At 46.8% G+C, this 13,289-nt stretch overlaps 1 protein-coding gene across 5 annotated transcripts in view; it reads right to left on the bottom strand.

Moving 5' to 3' along the window:
* The window catches only part of FRYL (FRY like transcription coactivator), a 285,628-nt gene that overhangs the window by 139,356 nt on the left and 132,983 nt on the right, over window positions 1-13,289 (bottom strand). The gene's annotated exons all lie outside the window — the stretch shown is intronic.

Here is a 13,289-nt window from a genome sequence, read left to right as displayed (position 1 = left end):
GCCACACCACATTGTTCCTGCAGCAATTGCTACTGAAGAAACAATCGGCCAACTGCAACTTTGCAGAGTAGAATCAGCTCATTTCCAGGAGTCTCGGGAACTTGAGGTTTAGCGACTCCTCCTACTAAAGTGGCCGTCTAATTCAAGATAAACAATAATATTTGATGAGGCCTTATTAACAATTCCTTGATGTTAGACTTTTTTTTAGTGACTTGTCAAACATTTTATTGGCTGGAGCTTGGGTACCGAGACTGGGCGAACATCAAAAGTGCTCAGCGGAGGACTGCACCCCTTTGGCTTTGATCGGCAAGTAGAGTATGGCTTCACGGACTTTCTATTGAGTCCACACACCTTTTCGAGGACAGACAAAGACAGCTGATTGGGTAGAGCACTCAGGCGAGCACTTCTGTGCCTTCATTTAAAGGGGCTTTCCAGGAATAAAATATTACCAATCCTTATCCATATTTCATATTTCAGGATCCCCACCGTTCAGCTGATTGAAGTGACGCCAGTGCCTGGGTGAGCACCATGGCCACTTCAGCCCATACCAGGCATAGCACCATACATAGCGGATGTGCCTGGTATAGCAGCTCCATCCCATTGACTTGAATGAGAGTGAGCTGCTCTCAAGCCATGTGAACGATGAAGGCGACGGCACAGACCTGAGAAAAGAACACAGTGCCGCGTCCTCCTCCATTAAATGATTGGTGGGAATAGCCAGTGGTGAATCCCGCCAAGCCATTACTGATACCCTTTTCTGAGGATAGGTCATCAATAGTTTAGTCCCAGAAAACCCCAATAAGTAGGGGGTCTCAGAACTTTGGATTGGTGGGGCTCTGGGTGCTGACTAGTCACTATGACATGTCAAAGGTTTTTCATTTAAGGTTAAGCTCCACAAAGGCCGTTACAAGTATAAGTAGTCATCAGCTACTGCTAGTCATGTAGACAGGAGGGAAGAATGAATAACTGTTTGCAGAGCCAAATATTGCACAAGTATCTCACCTAACATAACCCAAGATGCCTCATGTGTTACATATAAAAGAGGCGCACGTAGCAGCTGCATCCCATAATGCATGTCTACTTGTCAATAAAAAGAGCTTACAGTAAATATGAATAAATCATTAACTAAGGAAGCAAGAACAAAAGACTCAGAGCCATAAAACCCATGCAACATAACAGATATGTTTCCAATGTGCACCCGTTGATTCATTAAAACGCACAAGCGCTTACTTTTCAGGATAAGACGCCACCTGTATGCATGAGGAATACCACTTTCTGGGCATTATGTGACCTTTATCCTGCATTTATCACCAGTTTCCACTCTGTAGGCCGTATCCATGATTATACGTATTCAGCTGGTGGAGGAGACTGCGGTTACGAAATCTTCTATACATTGTGTAACAGCGCAGAAAACAGCAGATCCTGCACCCTAAAATTCTCTGTAGCACACACATAGGAACATCATGAAAAATAATAGAGAAGTACTGAGCAGTGAAAATGTGATTTTAGTGGTTCCAAAACATTCACCATTAGCTCCAGCAGTCACATCTATGCAGCTCTCTGCTTCTATATTCCATCTCCCCGTCCCCTCTCCATAGACCTTTGTAGGAAACATGAGTTATCACCCTCCTTCCCTTTGTGTTCCATCTCAAAATTGCTGTTACAAGAGATGGACTTCACTTATCAACTGGCAGACCCGAAAAAACGTTAAAAGTAGTGATGAGCGAGCATACTCGCTAAAGGCAACTGCTCGAGCGAGCATTGCCCTTAGTGAGTACCTGCCTGCTCGAGAGAAAAGGTTCGGGTGCCGACGGCGGGCAGGGAGCTGTGGGGAGGAACAGAGGGGGGATCTCTCTCTCTCCCCCCTGCTGACTGCCGCAACTCACCGCTCCCCCGCGCCGGCACCCAAACCTTTTCTTTCGAGCGGGCAGGTAATCGCTAAGGGCAATGCTCAATCGAGCAATTGCCCTTAGCGAGTATGCTCGCTCATCTCTAGTTAAAAGGTAAATAAAATTATTTGCACTTTTGTTAGTCATCACATTTGCTATTAAATTGACACAAGTTGTCCCAAAGCACAGTGACCATATACCATTTATTAAAATACAAGTGTACTTTTCATGGCCAGTGGTAGCCATAAAGGCTGGGTTAATATAGTTTTATCGGAGCCTATTGCAAATATTCCCATATGGCTGTATACGGCTCCCACAAATGCAGTTTCACACCTTCCAGGACCTTACAGTATTGACCCTATCGGGAGCTAGGGGTGTGACAAGGACGTTCCCCCTGTCAAACCTCTAGCTTCTGGTGGCGTCAAGATACACTAATACCCTAACCATCTAAGAATGAAGGCCATTCTGGTCCATGCCTCGATACAGAGTAGCAGACTGTGATCTCAGCCTGGATTTACAGTAAGCAAATCGCGATTCACTTAGTAAAAAACGTGTAAAAAAAAAAAAAATAGGGGAAAAAAAAAAAATGAAAACAATATACAGGGACACTGTGATTTCATGGGACACATCTTTACTAGAGATGAGCGAACGTACTCGTTTCGAGTACTTACGCACCCGAGTACCGCCATTTTCGAGTACTTCAGTACTCGGGTGAAAAGATTCGGGGGGCGGGGAGAGGCGTGGCGGTGCGTAGCAGCGGGGAACAGGGGGGAGCCCTCTCTCTCTCCCTCTCCCCCCCACTCCCCACTGCTACCTCCCGTGCCGCCACGCCGCCCCCCGAATTTTTTCGCCCGAGTACGGAAGTACTCGGAAATCGCGGTATTCGGGCGAAAAAGGGGCGTGGCCGAGCACGTTCGCTCATCTCTAATCTTTACTGCTCAAAAACAAACATGTTGCACAAGTCAACGCTTCCAAAGCTGAATACAGCTACAAGAATATTTAGTCAGATCTTTGGTGGATAAGCATGGTATAATTTGAAGACGACAGTCAAGGATGACAAAAAAAAAAAGATGATGATGAAAGAGCCCTCAACTCTGCTTGCTTCTCAGGAATCATGAGTGTTTGGCGGGTGGATATGGGTGCTAATATTTGCTCTGTAGTACATGTGAATGGCTAACATGATAGACTGCTAACAAGAGTCACTTGAGCTGTGGACTTTAAGACTCCTTTTAGATGAGCCGATTCTCGTTTGCACCAGCGTGGTGATGCCATCACTAGAGCTTTCACTCTCGTGCAGCCTGTCAGATTCATCATTCACTCGTTAACTCGTTTAACAAGAATCGCTTAGTCTTTCACAATAATGAATGTGAAAGACTGAATGAGTGCTGTTTAAACCGAATGATAAGTGAACAAGCCAAAGATGATTGTTATGCCTGCGTAAAATGAACAGCGGGCGAGAAGTGAACAGGTCTTGTGCGTTGTTAAAGGGGTTGTCCCGCGAAAGCAAGTGGGGTTATACACTTCTGTATGGCCATATTAATGCACTTTGTAATATACATCGTGCATTAAATATGAGCCATACAGAAGTTATTCACTTACCTGCTCCGTTGCTGGCGTCCTCGTCTCCGTGGTGCCGTCTAATTTCAGCGTCTAATCGCCCGATTAGACGCGCTTGCGCAGTCCGGTCTTCTCCCTGGTGAATGGGGCCGCTCGTGCCGGAGAGCTGGTCCTCGTAGCTCCGCCCTGTCACGTGTGCCGATTCCAGCCAATCAGGAGGCTGGAATCGGCAATGGACCGCACAGAGCCCACGGTGCACCATGGGAGAAGACCCGCGGTGCATCATGGGTGAAGATCCCGGCGGCCATCTTAGTAAGGTAAGGAAGAAGTCGCCGCAGCGCGGAGATTCGGGTAAGTAATAAGCGTTTGTTTTTTTTAACACATGCATTGGGTTTGTCTCGCACCGAACGGGGGGCCTATTGAATTAAAAAAAAAAAACGTTTCGGCGCGGGACAACCCCTTTAAGTCTACATGCGAGCCAACGACCTAACGATTATTATTCGCTTTCACTCGTTTGAACATTTTAAACTATTACTCCATCTATAAGAACCCAAAGTTGCACATTTAGAGTTATTTCTTCAAAATGTATTGTGGGGAAGGGGGAAATAGATAGAGAGATATAAAGATAGATATAGCTATCTAATCTATATTCATAGCTATCTATCAATCTATCTATAATAGAGTTCAGCGAATGTACTCTTCCGAGCTTGATGCTCGTTCAAGTATTAGCACGTAGAGAGAGAGAGAGAGAGAGAGAGAGAGAGAGAGAGAGAGAGAGAGAGAGAGAGAGAGAGAGAGAGAGAGAGAGAGAGAGAGAGAGAGAGAGAGAGAGAGAGAGAGAGAGAGAGAGAGAGAGAGAGAGAGAGAGAGAGAGATCTCTCTCTCACACACACACCTCTCTCTATCATAATCATCACCTGGTAGGAAATTCCAATCACCCCTATTTCTTAGCCCTATGACTGAGGAGATAGGGGCTGCAAAAGATAGACAAAGACCAACCCCCTACCCTAAAAACTTTGATCCTTTTTATTTATTTATTTATTTATTTACTTTTTACAAAATATCAGGAACACAAACATGTAAAAAAAATATCCAAAACCAGAAAAATGTGTTGCGCAATATGGCCAAATGAAATAATAGCAACTGAGTGTAAAACAGGGTTGCCGCCTTCCCAGCACAACAGAGGACTTTGGATCCAGTAATATTTTTATTGCAGCACTAAAAAGACGGGCTATTCATTTTAACAAGGAAACTGGTAAATGTGGAAGAAAAGTGCACTGGGAAGATAAATGGGCTCAACTGTCGCCTCACAGATACAGAAGGAATAGGTGGAGTCCTGCAAACGCTGGAGTCTGCAGATCCTAATGGCACAAGTAGATCCCTATCCTCCCTGCGCTGCGACAGACTAATACACTAGAAATAGATTACAGACATGCTACTGCAATACCTTACTACAGAGAGGGACCAGATCTAATATAGGGGGGAACCCCTGTACTACCAGTACAGCACATGGCCAAACCCATAGAGAGGTGGCAGTCACAGTCTATCAAAAATGGATCTAGTGTATACATTACATTTTTTATGGTTTTATTTCGATATCCTGATTAAACAATCCTGAAATACTGCCGTTTTCAAACTGGTGACTAAGGGTGCCACCGGCAAACCACCGGCGAATCACGACAGCCGACACTTCCTATAGCATTGCTATGGAAAGCGGCGGCACCTGTCCACGAGCGGAGAATCACTGCGATTCTCCGCTCGCGGCGGGCAATTCGCAGCACGCTGCAAATTGCCCCGATTCTCCACGGCCAGCCTAGCTATCAGATAGGGCTGACCGGCGGAGAATCGGCGGTGGCTCCCGTGGCTTCGCATCGCCCGTGGACAGAGGGCCTAAACCTAATAATAGTCTGACACTTCCTATTCTGTAGAAAAACTTTTCAGCAATCATCTCATTATCATCGCAGACAAGATGACAATGACAAGTAACACCTATAAATACAGGGGGTGGACAAAAATATGGAAACACCATACAAAATGCATGTGCTTTTAACCCCTTGAGTGGCACGCCCGGAAAATTTCCGGGAAGAGCTCCACTGCTCATAGCAACATAGCCCAGAAGATTTCCGGGCTATGTATCACTATGGGAGCTGCAGAGCACAATGCCACAAGCTGTACAGTGTGCTCTGCCTGCACAGTCCCACAGAGAACAAAGTAAGGGCTTTGAAAAACCAGCAGAAGATATTGCCGATATGCCGGCAATCTCCTGCACTGGTTTGTTTACAGGTTGCCATAGAGACCATCGGCTTGTCAGAAGCCAGCTGATGGTCTCTGTGGCAGGGAGAGCTGGTTGTTAGCTGTCAGAGGACAGCTAGGTACCTGCTCTTACAGCAGAGATCAGAGAAAACCTCTGATCTCTGCTGTGTTAACCCTTTACATGCTGCAGTCTATGTGACTGCAGCATGTAAAGGGCTGTCACTGCAGCATGTAAAGGGCTGTCACCATCGGACCCCCGGAATGTGATCAGGGGGTCCTGATGGGTCCCTGTGGAAGTCCCCTAAAGGGACAAAAAAAAAATTTAAAAAAAAAAAAAAGTAAAAAAATTATAAAAACACTTGTCTCCCTTTACTTTGTAAAAAATCAAAAATACAATCACACATGTGGTATCCATGCGTCGTAATGACCCAGAGAAGGAAGTTAATACATTATTTAACCCCTTAATGACATGGCCCCTTTTTTTTCTTTTTTCCCCATTTCTTTTTTTCCTCCCGCCTGTTTAAAAAATCACAACTTGTCCCGCAAAAAACAAGCCCTCATATGGCCATGTCAATGGAAAAATGAAAAAGTTATGGCTCTTGAGACGCAACTGTAAAATTAGTTGAAATTCAATGATTAGACCATTTTTAAAAACCTGCCCTGGTGGGCATGGCAGGGTGGTAGGAAACCCGCCACTCAAGGGGTTAAAGGGGTTTTCCTCTGAAATACTATTGATGACCTATTATCTGGATAGGTCATCAATTGTTAATCGGTTCGGGAGCCCAGCCAATCAGCTGAGCGGGTGCATGCTGTCAGCGCCTCAATAACAGAGGTTGGAGTGGAAGCCTCCGTGCCGACCTCTGTGCAGTGGCTGGCGCTAGTAACTGCAGGCACAGCTCTCATTGAAATCAATGGGAACCGTGCCTGCAGTTACAAGTGCCAGCCACTACACAGAGGTCGGCGCAGAGGCTTCCGCTCTGACCTCTGTATTTGTGGTGCCGATAGCTTGCACCCACTCAGCTGATCAGTCGGGGTCCCAAGCGACGACTCCTCCTCTGGGTAGCATGAATGGGCCTTTTGAGTCTCCCCACTCACCGTCTAGGTGCTTTCCATAAGGAGAAAAGATAGCGTTTCTGCCCCTGTCCCAGGCCGCTCACTAGCCAAGCCAGACTCCTACTGCACACTGATGAAGGGCAAATACCCTGAAACAGCTGTCTGTGCATGGAGTCTGGATTTGTTTTGAATTCCCAGTCATTGATACAAGGCTTGTATAAAGAGTCTAACATTGACTTGCAGGAATACTGCCTTCCAATAGGTGGCGCTGCAGAGGCATTGTTCCATCTTCCTTATTTGTATAAGAGAAGCCGTACACATGTAGCCCTTTATGATGTGCCTGGCACGGCACCATGCCTTTATATGCCCTGCAGCCAGTTTAGCCCGGCTTTCAGACACATCTCTAATCTTTTTATGGAGTTCTTCTACTAAGCAAACAATGGCGGTTTTGCCCAGGATCAGACACCTGCCTCCTACTTGTGAAAGGATTTCCTTACGAACCACCTGGATGTCAGATAAGGAGCCCTTTATGAGCAGCCGTTAGACAAGCGGCGTCTGTTACCGCCAGGCAGGTGCTCCATACAAACTACTACTCTGTGGAAAGGTCAGGCAGCCGGTGGACCGGCCCCCACAATGCACCGCTACATGGCGGGTATTATCTCTAACCGCCTCATACAAGGACAGTTCCATCATCCACTGCAATTATTACACCGAAGACGACTAGAAACACCGACTAAAGGAAGATCAAAAAGCCTAAAGCAAGAACCAAGGGCACTAAACTGCGAGCCGTCGCTCAGAAAGTACTAATGGCTTTCTGTAATATAAAACAGGGTCGGCCATGGAGGAGTAGGCCGGCACCGCACTCTTAGGGAAGTAGTGTAGAAGAAGAGGTCTTTGTTGCCCATAGCAACCAATCACAGCGCAGCGCTCATTTTACCTCAGCAGTATTAGAAATGAAAGCTGCGCTGTGATTGGTTGCCATTTCTTATACCGCTGAGGTAAAATGAAAGCTGCGCTGTGATTGGTTGCCATTTTGTATACTGCTGAGGTAAAATGAAAGCTGTGCTGTAATTGGTTGCCATTTCTTATACCGCTGAGGTAAAATGAAAGCTGCGCTGTGATTGGTTGCCATAGGCAACAATGACAGCTTTTCCTTCAGACAGTTTCCTAAGGCCACGCTCACATGGGCATTTGTAAAAATGTAGTGTTTTACAGCGTGTTAGAACGGCGTCTTTAAAACATTCAACAGTGTTTTTAAAGCACCCCATCATTTCAATGGGTGATGTGGTGCGTTAAAAAGTGCTGCAACGCCGAGAAATATAAGATACAGCATTCAATCCGGAGCGCGTTAGTAACGCCGTGATAAAACATTCCTCTGAAAAGCCCCGCTGAAATCCTTTAGAGGCTCAGTGCAGGGTTTTTAGTGGATCTTTCAAACGCCCACTAAACGCGGTAAAAAAAAACCGCCTGTGTGAGTGCGGCCTGAGCGGGTGGTGCCGGCCCACCCCGTATAGGACAAACTAATAGAACACTAATTAAAGGGGTTGTCTCGCGAAAGCAAGTGGGGTTATACACTTCTGTATGGCCATATTAATGCACTTTGTAATATACATCGTGCATTAAATATGAGCCATACAGAAGTTATTCACTTACCTTCCCTGCGCTGGCGTCCCCGTCTCCATGTCTCCATCTAACTTCAGCGTCTAATCTCCCGATTAGACGCACTTACGCAGAAGGGTCTTCTGCCTTCGGCTCGGTCTGGCACGAGCGTCGTTCTGGCTCCGCCCCTTCTACGCGTCATCGCGTAGCTCCGCCCCGTCACGTGTGCTGATTCCAGCCAATCAGGAGGCTGGAGTCGGCACACGTGACGGGGCGGAGCTACGTGATGACGCGTAGTAGGGGCAGAGCCAGAACGCCGCTGCTGCCGGACAGACCTGAAGGCAGAAGACCCTTCTGCGCAAGTGCGTCTAATCGGGAGATTAGACGCTGAAGTTAGACGGAGCCATGGAGACGGGGACGCCAGCGCAGGGAAGGTAAGTGAATAACTTCTGTATGGCTCATATTTAATGCACGATGTATATTACAAAGTGCATTAATATGGCCATACAGAAGTGCTGAACCCCACTTGCTTTTGCGAGATAACCCCTTTAAGGTCACATTCACTTCATGGACTGGACCCCCCCTAAAACACCAGCTTAGACACGGGGAGGGGGCTCTCTTTTTTACCCCGCCCATGCTATGCAATCACAGGGTGCCTATGGGTCGCCATGGCCGCTGGAGGACTAACAGTGTTTTCCATGTCTGTCAGAGGCATCGTGACTAGGATGCCTGTTACAACTACACCAACGGGCACAATACATGCTGTAAGGTATAAAAGTGTGTTACAAGAATGAACTCATTTTTGTCCCAAGATTAATGTTAAAAAAAGAAATGCTTTTCCAAGTCATCACTGTGTCTGTATCCACCAAAACCATAATATTATCATCGAGTTAAGGGAATGCATCACCTAGATTTTTATTTCTGTAGACGACTATGGAGGCGGCCATCTTGCCCAAGTAATCTGCATGGTAAACCGTGTAACAAGAGCAAAAACAACAACAGAAGACTGGCGTTTTTTGGGTGAGCTGAACTCCCAAAAGTGGAATTAAAAAGCTAATGAGTAATCAGAGAGTCAGATGTACCCCAAAATTGTATCAATGAAAACGTCAACTCATCCCGGAGAACGAAAGGCTTGTTGCGGAAGGAAAAACGTTATGGCTCTTGAAATCAAATGATATACTGTATAATTAAGGGTTTATACTTTGCTACATGAAAAAAAACTATAGAATTTGGTGCAGTCATGAGGCCGCTCTCACACAGCCCACATTTTACAGCATTTAAAAGCAGCGTTTCAAATGCTGCACTAAACGCTGTAAAACGCCTCCATTGATTTCAATGGAGCTTCTCACACTAGCGTTCCTATGTGGCGTTTTTCAAGCGCTGTCTGTTCTATTTTGGGACGTGTAAGCGTTTTTAAATGCGATTTGTCGCCCTATGTAAAGCATTTCATTGCGTTTTTAAACACATGCCAGCGGGATGGAAAGTGAAAGTGGTGACGTCATCGGCCTGCTTCGGAAAGTGGTGACGTCATCGGCCTGCTTCGGAAAGTGGTGACGTCATCGGCCTGCTTCGGAAAGTGGTGACGTCATCGGCCTGCTTTGCCTGCTAAAAACACAGTAACAACGAAGCAAACGCCCACACTGAATGCTGTACAAAGCGCCTCTGCCTGAGTATTAATGCTGCGTTAACAAACACAGCGTTGTATTATCGCCTGTGTGGCCTACGGGTGCTAACTAGAGATGAGCGAGCATTGCCCTTAGCGAATACCAGCCCACTCAAGAGACAAGGTTCAGGTGCCAGCGCGGGGTAGTGGTGAGTAGCGGCAGTCAGCGGGGGGGGGGGGGGGGGGGGGGGATCTCCCCTCCGTTCCTCTCCCCTCTTTCCCGCAGCTCCCTGCACGCCGCTGGCGCCCGAACCTTGTCTCTCGAGCGGGCAGGTACTCGCTAAGGGCAATGCTCGCTCGAGCAATTGCCCTTAGCGAGTATGCTCGCTCATCACTAGTGCTAACCATCGGGATAAAGTCCTCATGTCATATAACATTGTGATCCCTCAGTATTTAATAGTAGTTGGTTCTGGGGAGGACCACTGTAGTCTGAAAATACCGTGTGTTGAAGCCATAACTCTATGGAAAACTGGGAACTCCCAGCACACGCACGAGACGATGAAAGAAGAAGGATTTTCATGCCGCGCACAGACTTCAGGGGAGGACACTGCTGGATTACGGGCAAGTATAAAAAATACATCAGCCGGCTCTCAGTCACATCCCCTAACAGCACCATAGCTTAGTGAATGGTGCTGTGCGGACAAGACAGGTTCCCTTTAAACGCCACCATACAATATGCCTGCATTAAAGGGGTAGTCCAGAGGATAAGTGGAATGTTTAGATAAGCATCACCCATAGCATCCAGTCACATCATGCTTTTCATCGTCGCAGGCTAGGCTTCCATCCTGCAGCTAAAACCCTGCTAACCCAAAAGGCCAACGGCCAGAAGACTTCACTGGTGCGAGAGCAGTTCTACTGGCGAAGAAAGTAGAAAACAAGAGGTAGAACATCTCATAAGAAGGCCTGATATTCCCCCATCCTCAAACAGTACAAATGAAATCATCCGATTGAGAGTAAATTAGGATCCCCGCAAGTGAAGGCATTCCATGTCAGAGTATACCTAATTATACTCCTCACTCTCAGGTAATTACAGATTATTTCACTTCGGAATCCCAATACTGAATTACCCAGGTGACTACTACACTGAAGCTTCACACATACGGAAGGAAATCCCCCAAAGTGTTCAAAAGAAATCTAGTGTTTTTGATAAAACAAACAAAAGATCATGTATCTTGTAAAACATTTAGTATTTCAATCCCGTGACATTTTCAATATGTCGGTTTGCTGCACAAGAATGAATGCGATGTTGTCTACATCCAGACTAAAAATTGGTGGAACACAAATCTTTGTTCCAGTTTAGTGTGCTAGAAGTCTATGCAATCTAGGTAACCCTGCTGTATGAGTGCAGGCCAATCAAAGCAGTATGAAGCGTCTTGGACTACTGATACAGTACCAATCCACAGTTGCATCAGGTAGTCAGAACCCGTGCAGCCACCCTGGTTTGTCAAGGAAGCATATTTGGTATTTCAGCCGCACTTCAGTAGCGGTGAGCGATTCCAGCAACCTGATTGGTTGTTGGGTACACACCCCCCTTTGGAGATGTGCACGAGTGCTACTTCACGAGACCAGCGGGTTGGGGTTTAGGGTTTAGGGTTAGCGTTAGGGTTAGGTTTAGGGTTGGGCTTAGTTGCCAACCCTCCTACGGCCCTGCAGCTGCTTATTTAACGGGCCGGCCACTCGTGCACATCTCCAAAGGGGGGGGTGTACCCAACAACCAATCAGGTCGCTGGAATCGCTCACCGCTACTGAAGTGCGGCTGAAATACCAAATATGCGTCCAGGACTGGGAGGGGGTGTGAAACTTTAAAGGATTTTTCCCATCTTAAAAAGTTATGACATATATCCAAAATATGGGGAGAACAGGTATCCTTTACCATGCAAGTGTGCCAGTGATCATATATGGTGTTAAGGCACTAGGCCAGAGTAAAGTCCTGAGGCTAGGTCTACATGGTGACTTTTATCGCACAACAAAGTGTCAGAAAATATTATGCAACTTGCTGCCATATAACAGTTTCAGAGCAGCAGAGTTGGCTGTTAACATTATCCAAATCACCATTATACGCACCTTGCATGGCAGTCTATGATACAAAGTTGCATGCAACTTGCAAGCAAAATTCTAGCAGTTTTGTATATATGCAAATGTCTCATTGCAATCATGTGTGTCAATGGGGTGGTATTGTAACCTGCTACCAATCATTAGGTGAGGCATCGCAGTGCAATGCTGTGATGTTCATGTTGCGTGCCCAAAGTCACTGTGTAGCCCTAGTCTTAAGTGTACAGTTTAGACTTGATTGGTGATAACTTTTATGGACTTGCTTAAAGACTACATAAACCTTTGCACATGAAAATGAATACGAATCTTATTAAGTCCTTGCATTAAGAAATGATGTACATATTTTATTATTTTTTGGGGGATTGAGTTTTCTTTCTCAAGCATTTAGAAAGTCTCATACTTGGTTTTCAGGCTCTCCCACATTCAGATGTCTGTCTGCAGAGCATTCTCAGCCCTGATCAGCTAGTCTTGCTCATGCCTGCATATAAGCTCAGCTCCCCTTTCCTTTCCAGAGACTGTGTAGCATAACTACACCCACTCAATACTACACAGCTATTTCTCCATTCTCTCTTTAAGGCCTCCTTCCCACGAACGGATTTCCGCCGCGTAATTCGCGGCGAAAATCCGCTGCGTTGCCCGCAGCTATTAGGTTCTATTGAACCTAATAGCTCAGGGCACACGGTGCGGAATTCCACCGCGGAATTACGCACCGTGAAATCTCCCGTCCTCACCTGCGGCATGCTCTATTTGCCGCGGGTGTACGTGCTGACGGCTTCCATTGCAGTCAATGGAAGCCGTCCGTTCACGCTATCTCCCGCTGTAACACAGCGGAAGATAGCGTGAAAACGCTTTCCCGCCTACCGCCGCGTCATATGACGCGGTGGGCGTGTCATGTGACGTGGCAGTGGGCGGGGAAGCGTCATGCGGGCGCGAAGAAGCCGGATCCGCTGGTAAGTATAGCGGCTCTGGGGGGGCGCCGTGACGGGCTTCGCTGAGGAATATTCCGCGGCGGAGCCCGTCACGCTCGTGGGCAGCCGGCCTAAGTAGTTGTTGGTCCCATTTCCCCTCACTGCTGAAAATTAACCCCGAGTGAATGCCAGCCCTCTGTAATAGTAGCTTTCTCTGCTCGGTCCCCACTTATCCACCATCCCCTGGAACTGTCATGCTTCACCATTGTTAATGTACATTGCAACGCTAGTAGAGGAGCTGAGAAACAGCTGTCA

The sequence above is a fragment of the Eleutherodactylus coqui genome, chromosome 7, assembly GCF_035609145.1.
Source record: "Eleutherodactylus coqui strain aEleCoq1 chromosome 7, aEleCoq1.hap1, whole genome shotgun sequence".
NCBI classification, from domain to species: domain Eukaryota; kingdom Metazoa; phylum Chordata; class Amphibia; order Anura; family Eleutherodactylidae; genus Eleutherodactylus; species Eleutherodactylus coqui.
The sequence above is the reverse complement of the archived record's forward strand: the minus strand, read 5'-3'. Positions and strand labels throughout refer to the sequence as shown.